Below are 18598 nucleotides of genomic sequence, written 5' to 3' on the forward strand. Positions count from 1 at the left end.
ACTTAAAAAAAAAATGAAAAAACTTTCCAGGTTTCTTTGGGAGATGCCCTGGATCTTTCCTCTTCCAGGACTGGAAACTTGTGTGGCCACAAAACTGACAGAGCTCAGGACCCACCCCCTCGTGCCATCTTCACTGCCCCACGGAGAATCATTAGGCTCTGGATGGTCCAACTGTAGACCAGTGTTTTCAAAGGCTGTTTGGAAATTCAGGGTCTGTTTTATTTACCAGATGCTGCCTTTTTTGTCATTTTATTAGTTTGTTCAAAATATACTTTACAAGTCTAATAAGATGCCATCCTTATGAAAATCCTATCAGTTAGATTCTGTCAGTTATAATTTGTATGCTGTTAATTATTTTGGGATCTTGGGATGCTGATTGTTTTGGTTTGTTCAGTTATTCAGCAGGTATTTATTGTACACCGAATATGAGTTACAGCCCTGGATGTAGTTATCCCTGAGTTATTTAGAAGAACCAAACAAGAACGTCCACCAGGGTGGTGCAAGGTTTTGGTGACAGAGCTATGCCCAGGAAGCCAAAGGAGCAAAGAGGGGCCCTGCAGAAGGGCACGCAGAGAGGGGCAAGAAGGAGGAGGGAAGGGGCCATCTCACAGCAGCAGGGCCCTTGCAGTCCAAGGTGTGGCCTGGGGGAGCTCAGCAAGTAGCTTTACCTCATTTGAGGGAAGGGTGTGTTTGGGATGTGGAAGGAGACAGGGCGTGCAGGAACTTGTGCCTTTCTGTTCATTCCCATGCTTAAAAATAACAGACAAGTTCCCATAAACTGCAGAGCTGAGCTGGCAACTCTTTGGGTGACACCTGTGGCTGTGTGGGCAGGGCTGAGCGTGGCAGTTCCTGGACTGCCTCCTTTCACACCTGAGGCCCCTCAGGGCCACCCAAGGGCAACCACTGGGGCATCTGATGAAACTGATGCTGGTTTGCCCTTTCAGAGAGAAAACAAAAAGAAAGAGGTGTGGAATTCAAACGGATATTTGCCCTCTCATGTTCATTACAGCATTATTCACAATAGCAAAAAGGTGGAAACAACCCAAGTGTCCATCAGTGGCTGAATGGCTAAACAAAATGTGGTCTATACTACTCTTAAGCCTTAAAAAGGGAAGAAATTCTGACACATGCGCAACATGGATGAGCCTTGAGGACATTACGCTAAGTGAAATAAGCCAGTCACAAAAGGACAAATACTGAATGATTCCACTTAAATGAGGTAGATAAGTAGTCAAATTCATAGAGACAGAAAATAGAATGGTGGCTGTGATGGGGGGTGGGGGTAATAGGGAGTGTTTAATACGAGTACAGCGTTTCAGTGTGGGATGATGAAGAATTTCTAAGGACAGATGGTCGCTCTACAATGTGAATGTACTTAATGCCACTACATTGTATGGTTAAAATGATAAGTTTTACGTTGTATGCATATTTTACCACAATCAAAAAATTATTTTTAATGGAAAAAAGAAACAGCATGGAACAAAGCTGTGGCCCGGGCTGACTGTGGAGCCTGGAATAAGAGCCCGCAGCCACGTTACTTCCTGCTGTCAGGAGAAGCTCCCCTCTCTATCTGTGTCCCCTGTGATTAGCCCCTCCCTCATCATGAGAAAAGCAGTGGGATCGGTACATGTGCCCAACTGTTCTGTCCCAGAGGCCCCCCCACCCCCCGGGTACCCATGATACATGATCTCCAGTTAGGCTCCCAGTCACCTGAAGACCCGATCTGATGATGAAACACATTAAACTTGTAAGGTCAGATATTTTACAAAGACGCTGCCCTTTCTGTCAGGAAAACATAGTTATTTCTAATGTTCATGGGGCCTCAGAGTTCCAAAAGTAAAGCTTCCCCTGGCCCAATCCAAGGTTCCAAAGTTAATTTTATTTTTAAACCCATCATTCCTACATAGTTGGGTAAAACTTTCATATTTCTCTGGCAAAATAACTTCATTTGAAAATAAACTTTGAAGTTGTTTGAAGCTGAAACAGCTTTCTTTCAAACATAGCCGAAACCGTTAGAAAAGTTTCACTTCTTTTGAAAGAAACTTCTGGAGAACTCATCAGCATTTGAAAGGCCTGTGGCACAGATGTCCTGTTGCTTGGATAAGTCTGTGAGGGGGTCTGAAGTGGTGTGTGACCTGCAGAGGCTCTCCTGAGATGCCTTTGAAATCCTGTTGGTTTCCCTTAATTGGAGCCAGCCACTTTATGGGGTCACACAGGCAGCCATGGGGCAGGTGGCTCCTGCCTGGGCATGGCAGTGGCCCGAGTAGGGCAGCCAGCCCTGTGGGCGGGAGGGATCACTGAGCAGCCCTCCATCCTCCATAAGAGGCTCACGTTTTGAGCTGCTCGTTCTGCACGAGGTGAAAAGCAAGCATGAGGAAGGAAAATAATTTTCCTTCTACCTTTCTAAGTTCTGGCTGGTTTAACAATCAAATTGACATGAGACCGATGAACAGGAGAAAATTACTAAATTTATCATGTATGTACGTATGGGGGTTGCATGAGAATATGAAACTGAGGACACACTGGGCAGTTAAGACTTAGGTGCCATCTTGCGCTGAGGAGAAAGGGGAAGTTTGGTTTGGAACTTCACGGGGGAGGAAGGCAATTCTCATGGAGATGAAAAGCAAATGTTTGGTAAAGAAATGTTTGCTGGGCCATCTTTAACAATGGGACACAGAGGACTTTGATCCAATGGGCTTTGCTAGGTGCCTCCCTGTGTACACACACGACTTTCCATTAAAAACTACAGTTACCTATGATGATAGCTCCCTTCCTGCAGCAGGGCCTCTGTCCAAATACTTTTAGGGAGTTAGGGGGGAGGTCAAAGGTTTTCCCCGAGTCTTTCATTTCTTAAACATAACCAGCTTAAAAATAATCAGTATCTTTAAAAAGATATATTTTGGGGTGGCAAACTGCTCCCCCTTACAAGAATGAATTTCCTTATGAAAGTACCACCTCAGACTGTTTAGTTTAGAAGTTGCCGTGTTCGTTATCTACCACCTCCTAGCTCTGTGGTCTTGGGCAAGTCATGTGCCATGTCTGAACCTCAGTTTCTTCATCTGTAAAATAGGAGTCAGAATAGTACCAGCCTGAAGTACAGGGATATGAGAATTAAACGCAAAGATGTCTGTAAAGCCTTTAGCAGAGTGCTTGGTATGTACTGTTCCCAAAATGAAATAGAGACATGTCACTAGGGCCGGCTGGCTTCTCGATCTGGTCTGGTCCTTCCTGGGAGCCTTAGTGCTATTTGAAGGAATGTCAAGCTTGCATAGGATCAAGGTCCCTTTTTTCCCCACATCTTCGCTCAGGCCTGAGGAGGGTTGGGTGGCAGGGGAGCTTCCACGTTTTATGCTCTGTGTTTCTGGGTTTCAAGACCACAGACACAAGTCTTCTCGACAGGATGTTGATGGGGCTTGGGTCCGTTTATGCCCCTTATGCTTCTTATTAGTTTAAAAGCCAGACTGCTAGGTTTTCATGGACCTGAGAAAATGGGCTCTGGATGATTATGAGGCATTAAATTGTGGAGCCAATTTAGTAGGCACAGTCTAGTCCTGACGCATGACAAGCTTCCCTCTCAAAGGACACATGTCAAAATCGAGGAACAGAACTCTCAGACGGAGCAGGGAGCAAGGGCCACTTTGAGGGGCCTTTTCCCGTACATGTTGGTTTCAGAGAAGGTGAGAGTTTGCTCTTCCATTTAGAGATGAGCGGGTAGTGTTGTACATCATTGGTGGGCTTTGCCAACACGTAACCTGGGCCGCGTGTGTTCTCCTCACCTGGAGTAGTGCTCTCCCCAGTCCGTCCCAGAGCTACCACCCGGGGAGCCTTCTCTGATTTGCTCCTCCTTGGCCCCACCCTGGCTGGTCTGGGGTCCTCCCTTGTCCCCACAACACCTAGGACCCATGTATCAGTGCACTCTTCATTTTTATAGTTCTCTCTTAATGTGTCTCCCCACCAGACTGTTCTTGAAGGCAGAGACTATGCTCTTTTCATCCTGATTCCCCAGTACCTTCTTGTGGGTGTTTAATGAATGATGGATGCACGAATGAATGATAGTTTGTAATTCTGGTGAGCTCTGTTCCAGGTGGTGGAGGAGAAAGTTCACGTGCAGTGAACCTTCCCATGGCATATATACTCTTCTTGTCAGCCCTGCTTTCTTTATTCATGCCTCCGTTTCTTGGTAAAGTTTTACAGTCTTTCTGTTTTGCTACTCTCTATTTCTGTTTGGACAGATCAAAGTGTTATTTCTCCTTGCAATTTTTAGGAATCTACCCAGTTTTCAGAGAGGGCTGTCACTTCTACTCTTGTGTTGCTTTGACAGTCATCCCTCAGCTTTTTTCCAAGATTCCTGCCACCCACTGAAACCCTACCCACCTGGGCTTGGCCCCCTCAGAGCAGAGCCAAAGCCAAAGGCTCCACTGATCCTCGCTGGGCTCCCACCTGCCACATGTACCCTCATTGGAACTCTGGTTTGCCACATCCTAGTAGCCTTGCATCCCTGCTGAACGGGGCATGGCTCAGAGCTTGACTGCATTCCAAGCTCTGGCCTGTGAGTATTCAACCAAAATCTTAAAGGTTTTAAAGCTGTGTTTGCCCTGTCTCCATACTAAGTCACGAGCCACCCAGCACAGGGACCACGTCTTACATTTCTTTACTTTCCTTTGTATACCTAACACCTAGGACCACTACTTGTGTATATGTGGTGATAAGAGTGATAGCAATGACAACTTGCTTCAAGTCACATAATAGAGACAGAATTGGATCGAGAACCCTGCCCCGTTACCCCCCACTACCCCTGTCAGCACCATCCTTTGCCTGATAACAGTGGTTTCTAATCTTTTCTTGGGATCACATGTACTTTTAGAAAAGAATGAAAAATGGACATAGATATACACATGAATGCTCTGTGTCTGATTTTAGAAGGGACACAGAACCCCCAGGAGGTCCAGGGACCACAGTTTAAGGATCCTGCCCTAAAGAATGACACCATTGACCATCCTTAGGAAAATAAAATGGCAGTCGATTGCATTTATTTTAGTGCATTGCTTTCTGAAAATATTGGTTGAAAACAGTATATCCTCCACCTTCCAGGTTTTTAAGAATATATTATTTCCCACAATAACCATGTGGTATCACACCCACGCCCTGGCCTAAAGGGGCAGTTCAGACCTCTGGGATAGGCTTTTGTCGAAAAATCCAATCAACAGTTGAGTCCACATTACATCTAAGTGAATATTCATGTGGCTTTAGGCACAGCTTTCATGCTGCACACTCACTTTGGAAATCTTTCCGGCATAGCCTCAGCTGTGCTTGCTAATTATGTATACTGTGAGGCAGATGTATACTGTGAGGCAGATGCACTAATAATATATTTTCAAAGAGCTCTCAATGAGCTGTTAAAAAATTAAACTACCTCCCCAGACTCTGACAGAAACTCGAAGAGGTGTATTGTTTTTCTTCTTGCTTCTTGGATGCCCAAAGGTGGTCCGGAGTTCTATCCTAGAAAAGTATATCAGTCTTTATAAGAAGGGAGTAATTTGCAGGTATCTCTTACATAGAGGCTAGGAAAATGGCAAGTTAAGGAAATTGATGTCTCAGAGCTCCAAACAAACAACACTTTGATGTGTGCAATAAAGAGGTTCCCTTTTTGCCCTGCAGGGAGAAAGAGATGACAGGTGGGCAGTGGGCAGGTGTTAGGTGATGCAGCACGTGAGGCCAAGTGGATGATCAGAGAAAATGAAGCTCGGGTGAAAGTGGTGAGCAGGCCTTGCCCCTCGTCCACCACCTTCCGTTCTTACCTGGTGCCTGCTGCTGGAAACATCCCCAGAAAATACCAGTTTAACCCATATTAGAAAGGAAAAGGACCAGCTCTGCAGTGAGATAGTCTGGGCCCTGTCCTTGCTCCCCCACCACCTAGCTCTGGCCTGGGTAGGACAGTCAAGCTCTCAGTCTCCATAGCTCTAGTCAAAAGAAATGGAACCGATCTGTAGTTTTCAAAAATGTATTTTCTATAGACATCACAGAAATGGCGGCATGAGGAGTGCTTCTTGAAATCAAAAATGTATTGTCTAAAGCTATAAAGATCTCAGTAAGGGCTTTAGGAGTTCTACAAATAGTTGATTCATTTTCACTATGTATATTTTCCAATATATATATTTTCTTGCATATGTAGATTTTATATATCATACAAATATTTTAACAGTTTGATTGAGGTATAATTCATACACCATCCATTTAAAGTGCACTATTCAATGGTTTTTAGTATCTTGACAAAGCCGTGAAATCATTGCCACTAATTTTAGAACATTTTCATCACCCAAAAAAGACACACACACCCCCGCCATTATCAGTCACTCCCCATTCCTCCCACTCCCCACAGCCAGCCCTAAGCAACCACTAATCTACTTTCTGTATGGATTTGCCTCTTCTGGGAAGTTCATATAATTGGAATCATACACTATGTGGTCTTCTGTGACTGGCTTCTTTCATTTAGCAAATGTTTTCAAAGTTCATCCATCTTATAGCAAGTGTCAGTACTTCATTTCTTTTTATGGCTGAATAATATTGCATTTTATTCATCCACTCATCAGTTGATGAACATTTGAGTTGTTTTCACATCTTGGCTATTGTAAATAATGCTGCTGTGAACATTTGTGTACAAATTTCTGTGTGGGTATGCTTTCATTTCTCTTGAATTATATTTAGGAATGGAATTACAGGACATATGGGGTAATTCTATGTTTAACATTTTGAGGTATAATTTATATGTGTATATATCATATACTTATATACATATATAGTTATATATAAAGTGTTTTTAAAACTGGAGTAAAAAACTAAGTAGTGTGCTGTAGCAAACCCTATCACACTGATGACCATCTATATGTTAATTACGCATTAATTAACTTTCGTTCCCAGAGTAAGTTGATTTTCTGCAACTAAGCTTCACCTGCCACATCTATTTAATTAAATTGGATCCTGAGATGTTTAAAAATGGTTACCATAGGCACCTACTTATCTGTGTCAGTTGGGATCATCTCCTTATTGTACAACCAAGACCAAAAGAAATAAATTAGAAGCTGTTATTGACCTTAGACGAGAAATGTCACCCATACTCCAGGTTTCAGATTTGTTTGTACATCAAAATAACTCCACTGCTCTAATAGTGATTGAGTTACAAGTAAATTTTATACATTCAGATTTATAAAATTTATAATTATTCAAATGTGTTTTATATTTGGGATTTGAAATAAGATTTAGTTTGAGAAATAATATTCTGACACTCAAAAAAGTGAATATCAGTGATCTGGTGATCTCTGAGGTCCCAGCTTTGGTTTTGGACCTTGTTCCTCATATGGGTTGGGCGTATGCTGGCTTGCGGAGGGTCTTAGAAGAGTCCCTCAGAGCAGTGCTAATCTGACTGCCTGGTGTGGTCCATCCTTTCCCCTCGTGGGCTAGCTGTAGTTGCGAACTGTTGTCCATGCTGTACTTACGGATTTATTGAGATCTACTATGACAAGGTAATATGCTAGTCATTGAAGGGGTTTTAAAGAAGGGAAGACATGTGATGTCACGGTACTTGAAGTCAGGTGGGAGATACAGGGGATAAAATAAGAATAAAATCAACTATTCTACAAGCAGCAAGATATGAATATTTTCAAATATGGCAAAGACACCAAATGTAGGAGTTCAGAAAATGTCAGGGAGAGCTTCGCAGAGCAGGTGACACTTCACTGTACCTTAGGAGGGTGGTAGGATTTGGGTAGATGAAGAGCTGGTGAAGCGGATTCTGAGTTTTTTTGGTTTTTTTTTTTAACTGAGATTTGGTCCATCTTGGTGTATTCCTTACCCCATAAACCCCTAATGAGTCCAGCAATTCAGCTGTGCCCAGTCCCATTCAGTTTATAATAACGGGAATAAACATCAGTGGCCAAGGAGAAACTATGATTTTTTTTTAAAGGCTTCCAGAAAGGAATGAAATCATTTGGGCTCCTTGGTAGGAAAAGGGACATTGTTGATTGAAGGAGGATAGAAAAGTAAGTATCAATCTTTGTTTTCATAAGCTGCTGTTGAGCGTGGGCCATCATGAATCTGAAAAACTACAAAATAAAGATTGATGAAACCCCATCAATCCCAAATTTGCTGTAAATTATTACATGCTGTTTCCAAGCTGTCAAAATCCATTTCTTTTGAAGGCCCTTTGGAACAGAGAAACATCATGCTGGAAACCAAGGGAGAAACTTAGGGAAGTGATTATGCTGGAAGGCAGCATCCGGAAGGTCCCACTAAATACCCTTGGAGGCGCCGGCCCCGTGGGTCAGGTGGTTGGAGTACTGTGCTCCTAACGTCGAGTTTGCTGGTTCGATTCCCACATAGGCCAGTAAGCTGTGCCTTCTCTACGGCTAACATTGTGAATAATGGCCTCTCCCTGGAGCTGGGCTGCTGTGAGCAGCTGGAGGTTGGCATGAGCTGCTGTGGGCTAATGAGCGGCCAGTGGCCGGGGAGAGCTGCCTTGAGTTGCTGTGAGAGGTGACCGACTCCCTCAGCCAGGGGGGGAGCGCAAGGCTCACAATACCAGCATGGGCCAGGGAGCTGTGTCCTACACAATTAGACTGAGAAACAACGGCTTGAACAGGAGTGGGGGATGGGGATGGGGGTGGGGGGTGGGGAGGCGGAAGAAGGGGGGGGAAGTAGAGATTGGTAAAATTATTTAAAACAAACAAACAAACTACTTGGAAGAAACCAGTCCTGCCTGACTCCCTGCTGGTTCTAATTAGCTTCCATTGACATCTCAGCTTTTCCGGAGTGGGGAGCAGGGAGAGGAGTTCATGTCTAGTCAGGGTTTGGCTTCCTCTTGTCCGTCTCCAGTCTTTGTTCTGCAAACCCCTTGCAGCAGGGCACAGAGAGCCATCATTTTGCTTTCTAATGGGAAATAAATAAGTATCTATCTGGCTTAGAAAGTCTTCAGCATGCAAATGTATTCCTGGAAAGCACCAGCAAGTCCTAATGATTAAGAAAGGTGAGGTCACCAGTGCTCTCGGCCCATTGTCAGGGTGCAGTTTAAGAGATGGTCCCATGCTGAGTACAGAGAAGAGGGTCCAGGATGAAACAGGATTCCTGAAGAAGCTGGGGATGAGTGAGGCCGTGGATTTATCAGCTATAACTCAGGTACTTGTGGGCTTCAGAAAGCTTGGGAACAGGTTGCAATCAGCCTCTGTCTAAGGAAGCAACTCCAACCTCCTGCGTCTGCACCCTTGTACGCTTACGTAAGCCCTGCAGGTGTTCTGGCACCTCCTTTTTTCTTCTGGTCTCAGAAGGAAACACTGCATAAGTGTCCACACACATGTGTGCAAGCTCTTACGCAATGCACACTTTTGTGCCTGCGCTCAGCTTCACCCTTCTATGCATGTTCATTTGGCCCTTGGGGGTCCTTCCAGCTCCTCCTAGAACAGACCCCTAGCCATTTGACTGGGGGCCTGGCTGTCTCCTATTGGCTCCTTCCCTGATTTGGCTTCAGGGAATTCCTCTGTGCCTTGTAGAAATCTGGTGTTTCGTCCTGTTTAGCCTCATCTTGTTGAGCATGTATGTAAGAAGTCCATCCTGGGTTTATCCCTTGAACCGTCTATGCTGGTCTAGTCACGCCTTCTCCAGGACGTATTTCCGTTGCCTCATCCTAGTTAAATCGGGCTCTCCTTTGAGCTCACGGGTGCCCTCCTCTGCCTTCCACATCCTCCACACGTGGTCTGTCCTGGCCTTAAACTCTGGATCCAGGTGCTGGATTCCCAGCCACCCTCACCATGTGGCTCAGGGAATCCTTTCACAGAGAACACCTGGATTGATTCCTTGAATTCTGATGCTCACCCAGAACATACATGAGTTGGCCTCAAAGTCCTCGGATTGGTTATACCGTGTTTCCCCGAAAATAAGACCTAGCCGGACCATCAGCTCTAATGCGTCTTTTGGAGCAAAAATTAATATAAGACCCGGTATTGTATTGTATTGTATTGTATTGTATTGTATTGTATTGTATTGTATTGTATTGTATTGTATTGTATTGTATTGTATTGTATTGTATTATATTTATATATTTATATTATATTATATTATATTATATTATATTATATTATATTATATTATACTGGGTCTTATATTAAAATAAGACCGGGTCTTATATTAATTTTTGATCCAAAAGATGCATTAGAGCTGATGGTCTGGTAAGGTCTTATTTTCGGCGAAACATGGTATTAGTTGGACAGGGCTCTTTTCTCTCCAGGATGAAGCCGACTCTTTTATTTTGAGTGGTTTTCCATTGCTCGTGTTTCCTTCCCACCTCACCCTGTCCTGGCTTGGCTCCCACTTGTCCCTCCACCGTGGGTATCCAGCATATTCTATAACAAGGACAATGCCATTTTGTGGGGACAGAGTCCCAGAGAGCAGTAAGGCTCTTGGCCTCACGTGGAAAGGTGCTGGCTCAGTTATTAGATGGCTGTCAGCTGTAATCAGATGGCCATCCGCTGTGGCTGGGTGGCCATCAGCTGTTACTGGTTAGCCATTAATCACTAATATAACTGCCATGGCTATGCTAGGGAGTTGGTTGGTGGGCAGAGAAGCAGACAGCAGATGGCGGCTAGCAAGTGCGGTTAGCAAGCGGATTACATTGAGGATCGTGTTGATCCTACTTCCTGTGTCTCAACCGGCTGCCAGCGAGACTGGGGTGCAAGAAGACCCCTCGTTGGGGTACTGGCGGATGTTTGCTTTTGTGTCTTGACCACCTGCCATCGAGAATATAGTTGTATGACTCCCCTATCTATGGCTCCGTTGTTGTTCCTTTTTGGCCTCACCATATTGTGTCCACCCGCCAGGAGCGGGACCTTGCATGACACATTTACCTCATCAGCCGCACAAAACCCCATACCTTTCTGGATCCTGACTTTTTTCCCCCAACCAGTACACCTGCTTTTGGTTTCTGCAGTTCTGCACATTTGGTCAAATTGCTCCCTCCAGCTGTAGGGTAAGCCCCCCCCCCCCCCGCCACCTCCCACCCCATGAGGGTGAGTAGAAATTAGAATGCAGCACTGTCACTCAGCCCATGGCCCTGGGATGGCCCCTTTATTTCCTGATACCCCAAGGACGAGCTAAGAGACTGGGCAGGTACCTTCAGGATGTCCAGGTGTGCTGTGTCTGCTGCTGTCTTCTGACCTACCCTTTGTCAGAGAAGTTTAAACTTGTTGCCAGAAGGAATCATTGTGGATCTTCAAACTGGGGAATGACATGATGGAAAGGGTGTTGTGTAAGTTAAGCAGGGCGGCAGTGGACAGGGAGATCTGAGGAGTGAATTCCTGGCCAGTTTTTAAATCCTGCTAATAAAGCCCTAGACACTGAGCTGACCTCACACCTTGGTTTTCCAGAATTTGGCAAGTCTGATGAGAACCTTAAAAAGAAAGTAAACATAGGCAAGCTGAGTGCCTTTGTATTCTCTGTAAACAGAGTTGCTTTCTTGACCTCCATATAAAAATGTAGAAACAGATCTTATTTAAACAAGCTGATTGGCTCATTCTTGGTGTGTTGATTTTAATTTGATTTTTGCCTCATTCATTAGCTGGAGACTGAAACGTACCCAGGTTCAAAGTCAGTTTCCTAGTATTTTCTCTGTTTCTTGATCTGTGCATCCTTCCTTTTCTTAAAGATAATCATATTTTCCTTCCTTTATGAGGAAGACCTATGTGACCTGCTGGGGAGTTTGAATTGCTTCTGTCAGTATCCTGGGTATGAATCTGGCTTTAGGTACATAAGCTGCCATGGAGAGAGGAGGCTTTTCCTTCCAAAAGCAAGACAGCCGTGTGCTCTTGCTCAGAGGCATTGCAGGGGCTGGTGGGTCCTAGACAGGGTCCTCTGCTGGTCGCCCCAGCCTGATGACCTGGCCCAGCCAGTCTACCAGTGCAGTGTCAGATCCCATGGTTCTCCTCGGCAATTTCCACCAGTCTAACAAGCAGCCATTGCCAGGTGAGCAAATAAGGGCCACACTCGGTTTCATCAGCCACTTTGCTGCTAGACAAAGCTTTAGATCTGTGGAAAGCAGAACTAAGCACGTATTTACTGAACATGTCTTCAGGCTGAAGCCAAGAGCATTTTTGCTTTAAGACTCTACGTAGTATCTATTAAGAGGTGACAGCTGACTTTTCTTTCTTCATCTGTGAACACATATGTATTGCTGCAAAACAGTTTGCTTCTTCAGTAATCACAATCTGATTTGACTTGTGCTAGAAGAGCTTCTGGAATCTAGGCTGTAAGATTTGCCCAACAATGAACAAAGTTATCATAACTTAGTTGCTGAATCGGGAGAGCAAGCTCATGATACTGTGGTGTCAACAACTTAAAGCTGTGTTAGAGAAATGGGGGAAACAACCATGGGAAATTAGAGGTGTATTTGGCCTTAAGAGAGTCTGGTATTTGAAAACCAGCATTTTCACTGGAGATACATCAATGAAAGTATCATTCTTGGATGTACAGAGATCCTTCTCTTTAGGGCTTCTTTTAGAAGTAGGTTCCCATGGTGTGGGGACAGAGTCCCAGAGAGCAGTTTCCAGGCTCTCGGCCTCACATGGAAAGGTTCTGGCTCAGGTAGTAGATGGCCATCAGCTGTGGCTAATTGACCGTCAGCTGTAACCAGTTAGCCAATTAGCCACTGCTATAACTCCCGTGGCTGCGTTGGTTGGTCAGTCGGTCAGTTGGCAGGCAGAGAAGCGGACAGCAGGTCGTGTGGATCCAGCCTCCAGCGAGACTATAGTGGTATGACTCCCCTATCTATGGCTCCATGGGTGTTCCTTTTTGGCCTCACCATATCCTGCATTCTTATGTGGGGAGCGGGACTAGAGGCCCCGCAGGCCGCCTCGCACGACAAATGGCGCAGTGAGCAGGGTCTCCCGCACGACACATGGTATAATAGATCAATCTACAAGTTACAGATTTATATCCTGCTTTTAAGACCACCTTTTCTGCCTGAGCTAAACTATTTCCAGGACAAAATAATATGTTTGTGATGTGGGGATACAAGGAGCAAGGGATGGGATTTTATGACATTTTATGAGGGAATTTTCTACCTGCTAAAAAGGCCAGCTCTGCTTTCTAGGCTGGTGACCCCCAAACCTTTTCTTGCTAGGCCCTCATGAGACCTCTTGGAAGCTTTGCGACTGCAAGTCAGAAAAGGAGGCTAAAAGTGGAAGGTTCCCTTGTTCTCAGGCTTGAAGTGGGACTGCTTGCTCTCCAGCCCTGACTCCTTGCCCGTGATCCCACAGCACCCACTCTACCTGGGATGGTGGTGTATGCCCTGATAGTCCACCAGCCGCTAGAAGGATCTCGGGCCACCTCTCCCACACCTGAAGCTCAACATGGTGAAGGCTGCTGGACCTGTGGTCATTGGGACCAGGCCTCGACGGTGAGGATGGAGCCCTCATCCTACCGGTGGTCCTTGATCCCCCACCTCCCTAACTGGTGTGGTGCGCAATCAAGCGTGGCCCCTCTGTGCAGACTGCTTTCCTCGCTAGCTCATCCATAGCCAGAAAGTGTGGGGAGAACCGGGTACCCAGTCCTGGGGATGCTTCCCAACCTGGGGGAGGACCCAGGTTCTCTCATGGCTGCTGTCTGTCTGAGATCCCATTCTTCTGTCTTGCTCAGATGCTGTGGGTATCACCAACCGTGGAGCCAGATTTCAGCTTTGTCCTACGGCGGTGTTCTTCCTGACTGCCTTTGTTTTTAAGAGGCAAACACTTCTTTTCCTTTTCACAGTTTTAATCATGGACAAATAAATATATATTTACGTTTATAAGTAGATGCGGAACTAGGAAAGAATCTGAAAGGCTATACAGCAAAATCTCATAGGGTGCTCTCTGGGCACTGGGGTTGGCAGTCATTTCCTCAGTTTTCTACTTTATTTCCTGGTTTGAATTTTTTTTACCGTAAGACATATAAGATTCCATTTGGAAAAATGAATGTTTACTAAGCTTAAACAGAAGAAACCCATTTTACACAGGTCACACCTTATACCTGTGGTCTGCTCAGCTGTGTTTGGAGGGGAGTGTCCCTTCTTCCTACCTGCTCCTTCCACTAGATGAGGGTCTGCTGCCTCCCTGTACTTCTTGTAGTGAGGCATTGGGAAGCTTTCTGGCCATGATTTCTGGGTTTCTGGTGACTAGCGTGGGAACTTGTATTGTCTAGAGAGGTCCACTAGTAATCGTGTGTGGAAAAGCGTGGAGGCCTCCCTTGGAAAATCCACAGACCATCACCCACCTGCCTGATGAGTGAGTTCATTAGTTTATTTGGCTAGCCTTGATCAAGCACCTGTTGGCTAAGCATGCTTCATCCCTAGGACTACACAGGTGAGGAAAGCAGGGTCCCTCCCTGAGAGCAGCTCACTGTCTAGTGTGGTTCAGTTTTGTCTGGAGGACGGAGATGCTCAGTGGGAGAAAAATATAAGTAACAAAGTAAATAAATTACAAGTGTGTGGGTGTCTTGTGACTAGTTAATAAGTTATTTTTATGTTTTTTGTCATAATAACTGAGCAGATCTGAGGTAATCATAACCTCAGCTCACCCATTACCTGCGTAATTGAGGTATCCATAGTGGCCTCACTTCCCTCACACCTGTGAAGAAGTAATCATGCCTTCCAGTGGCCGGTCTTACAGCCAGGAAGGGGGCTTCTTGCCTGGAGAGAACTAGAGCCACATAGAAAATTGCCTTTTTGTGAGGATAGCAATGGTTGGCCCAGATGGCCAAGGTCCTTTCTTGCTGTCAAAGCCTGTTTTGCTCTGAAAGATTTTTAACATTCCCTGGGGGTTCCAGCATGCAGCCAGGGTGGAGACCATTGACCTAATCTAACTTCCTCATTTGATGCCGAGGCCAGGGGTCACCTTCCTTGTCACATGCTGATCCTAACTCAGGCTATAGCTGTCCCCTGTGTTGCCCATGGTCTGACACTGGCCTTCCGGCCAAGCTGCTTCCCCAGATTACCCCATAAGTGGGTTGGCCTTGAGCAGTTGGCCCCACTGGTCCCCAGGATGACCCTGCTGTGGCTTCACTGGTCAGCAGAGTTAACAGCCAGCTCAGAGTCCAGCTTTGGTGAGGTTCTTCTGGCACATGCTCCCCTCCCTGCCCACTTTAGTCCTCTCTCTGAGCCACTCTGCTTACCAGGCTAAGAAGAGACATCCCTCTTCCAGAAGCACTGACGACGGTGCCCTGAGCATAGCTCCCTTTTGCACCTCACTCTCCTGGGGGGCTCAGAATGTTAACTGGGACGATGACAGGGCTTTGGCCAGCTTTCAGGATGGCCAGGCCACTGGGCCCATTTTCCCTCTGGTCAGTTAGTGTGGATGGTTGGTTCCTGCTCCTGCTCTGAAAATGGAGTCAGTGACATTTTTGTGCCTAAAGGTACCTTAGAAATACTGGTCCTGGGTCCTGCCTTATCCAGTTATCTGTCTCTCCTGTCACATGCTTTTCTGTGTGATTTTTTTTTTTCTTTCTTCTTCTCCCTGTGACCTTTCCTTAAGCTTTCAGTGTAAGTGGATTTACTATAACGACCACTCTGGTCAGCCCTGGGTCCCCGGAGCACACAGCGACGTGCACTGGCAGATGAACCATTAGCCCGAATGATAAGAGGATTAATTTGGTCCAAGTGTATATATCCAGATACACAGTCGTTTCATGGATTACCAATTCCTTGCTCAGGCAGAGTTGAACATTCAAAAGATAATATTCTAAAATGAGCCTGGAGGTTTCAGGGAGGCTGACTTACATGTGAGTGTTGATATGAACCACGTTGGCTTCTAAAGTGTTTTTGGCCAGTGTGGAAAGGCTCAAATTGTAATTGTCAGACAAGACAGGGAACTCCCAGTTCTGAGGACCAGACATAGACTCTTCCATTTGATGATGTCGGCGCCTAATGCTTTTGTTTTGAGGTCTGTCCGTCTCTTAGTGGATGTCTGCTTAGTTAATAAGGGGGCATGCTATTTGGTCGAAGGCTAAGTATTCTTGTCCGTCATTAAAATACGCAGACCTGTGCTTGTTAACTGTCCTGGTAATAAAGAGTTTGTCTAGTAATAGACTTTGTTTGTGAATCAGATTGTGGGGTGAAAAGTGCCTGGTGAAGGTTGGCCACCTGCCCTTATCCTTCTCTTCCATTGTGGGCTTTGTGAGGATAGACAGCAAGGAGAAAGTTTGTTACATACCTTGGAAGGATCTAGCAAGGTGGCAAGGGGCAGAGATGACCACCACTGTGTTATCACCAAAGAGCATGCCTTTGTGGCAGTGAACAAATCCTTATTTTATGTAGAAAGGGCATGCATCACATCTCTGTTTTCATATGACGGTTTCTTTATAATGACTGGTAGTAGTTCTTTCCAAACTCTGTAGCTCCAGTTTAAAGAATATACTGCTTGGTTCTATTCATGAAGAAGGGAAGCACATCTCCTAACTTTAAAGGAACAGGTGGGCATTTGGGTTTTGGATTTTTTTCCCTTTAAGGAATCCAGACTATAAGTGTCCGTGTGTGTGTGTGTGTGTGTGTGTGTGTGTGAATGTGTGAATGTACCAGTGTTCAACTCATGAAGAGAGTATCAAATGTACTTGCATTTAAAAAGCAAATTTTTAAAAATGTATAGAAAGACATTCTAATTGGGTTATTTTCTAAATAATCACTTCTCTCCTTTCTGATAGGGAGATTGTCAGATTGTGTGCTATTGTGAATGGACTAATTTTCTAGGGTGAACACCATGGTGTGAATGTTGCATGAGAGCCTATGGGGTCCCAGGCTGCCTGGCAGGGGCCTCGTGTGTTCACCATGGGATTTGCTGGCCTTTTCAGCTGGAGTGCTCCCCACGCTGCTCCTGGGGTAGTTGGGGATGGGGTGAGGGGCAGTTCCAAATGCCAGAGGGGCTTGAGGGATTAATGGAATTCCTTCGTGGTTGTCCCATGCATTCCCTCTTGACTATGAGCTCCTTGAGCATAGGAGTCAAGCCCAGGTCAGCTTTGTGTTTCCAGCAGGCCAGGTTTGCAGCTGGTGTGGTCAGGGAGGTGGTTGCAGGATGTGTTAAGAGGATGTATCTGCCTGGTCTTTGCTGGGGCCTTGGATTGTATCTTTACTGCCCGAGGAGCAGACCAAAGAGCTTCCCAGTGGCTCTCTGCTAGGAAAACTGAAGGAGGGGACTCCTTGGAGTTGTACAATTGCTTATGGAGCAAAACATTTATTATATCTATTGAGCAAATTGTCTATTTACTGGTCACTTGAAATGCTATGCTGTGCTATATTGTTCTATCTAAATGTTTATTCTATCTAAATATCTAAATGTTCTATTCTATTTAAAATGGTATTTCAGGAAGGCTCAAAGTTTGACAGAATTTGTTGAGATCTCCAGGATCTGAAACCTATACATTTTGTTTTTACCTATGGATGGAAGTTATCTCTAATGACAATCTAGATATGCATACCTAAATACCTAAATCAGTCTTTCGCTTTTGATTTAAAATACTCAGAACATTATCCAGAGATAAACAGTAAATATTTTAATCACTATCTTTTGGCTGCAGAGGAAACGCTGGTATTATTAGCGAGAACAGTACTTGGAGGGTTGGGGGGTGTCTAATTTTATAGGTGGCGAGTGCATCAGCAAAGGTGACATACAGAGTTAGTTACGCTTAGAGGGGAGTACAGGTGTGGAAGGAGTAATGTCTCAGGTGGGCTCATACACAAGACAATTGGGGGTAACCGTGCTACTGGCTAGGACTGGAAGAAGGGACAGAGCTAGGACAGGCAACCTGATCCTGGTCAGTACAGTGGCAAGGGCAGGTCAGGGTGCAGCCCCAGTTTCCAGGAGGAAACTGGAGTGCCAATCAAAAACCCAGTAGCTGCCTGTCATTAGCTGCCCTGTGCTGAGGACTTTAATCTCTGTTTCTTAGTTACTCTCATGTTCCCATTTCATAGACGAGGAAACTGAGTCTCAAGGAGTAAGAAGTTTTTTAAGGCTCCAAAGCTTCCAAACCCCAGGACTGAAATCCAAGTCAGTCTAACCTGGCATGCGTGCTCCTTTGTAGAATTGCCCTGTCCTGTGGCTGAGGAGCATGGGGGTGCCTGCCCCTGAGAGTTGTGACAGGTAGGGGTGTGACTAACTGGGCATATGCCCCGTCCTGCTGGGACTTCATACCAACCAGACCTAGGACCTGGAGGTGCTACTCCTCAACTGATGGCCTGGAAGCTTCAAAGCCACAGCTATAGGCTGCTGTCCGGTTGGTGAGCCAAGTCCCCAGAGTCACAGGGCTACACGGGCAAGTCCTGCTTCCTCATGAATTGGCCACCTGCAAAATCAGTTCTCCGCCCCCTCAGGCCCCTTTGCAGCTTTACAAGTAAGACCAGTGTCTCCCCACAGCCATTGTCTCAAGTCTGGCTGACTGCTAGAAATCTGGCAATACTATAGAAATGGGAATTCACTGTAAGCTAACTGCAGAGTTAAACTGCAGATCTTGCAGAAGGTCTAGTATGTCATGAAGACGCTGAAGGTGATGTTGGAGAACTCGGGATTCTCACACTTTGAGGAATTAGGGTCTGAGAGAA

At 45.5% G+C, this 18598-nt stretch overlaps 1 protein-coding gene across 2 annotated transcripts in view; it reads left to right on the plus strand.

Moving 5' to 3' along the window:
* CABLES1 (Cdk5 and Abl enzyme substrate 1) overlaps positions 1-18598 on the plus strand; it is a 108819-nt gene that overhangs the window by 27095 nt on the left and 63126 nt on the right. The window lies entirely within an intron of this gene.

The sequence above is a fragment of the Rhinolophus sinicus genome, chromosome 4 (assembly GCF_057876585.1).
Source record: "Rhinolophus sinicus isolate RSI-liver-muscle chromosome 4, RSI-T2T, whole genome shotgun sequence".
NCBI classification, from domain to species: Eukaryota; Metazoa; Chordata; class Mammalia; order Chiroptera; family Rhinolophidae; genus Rhinolophus; species Rhinolophus sinicus.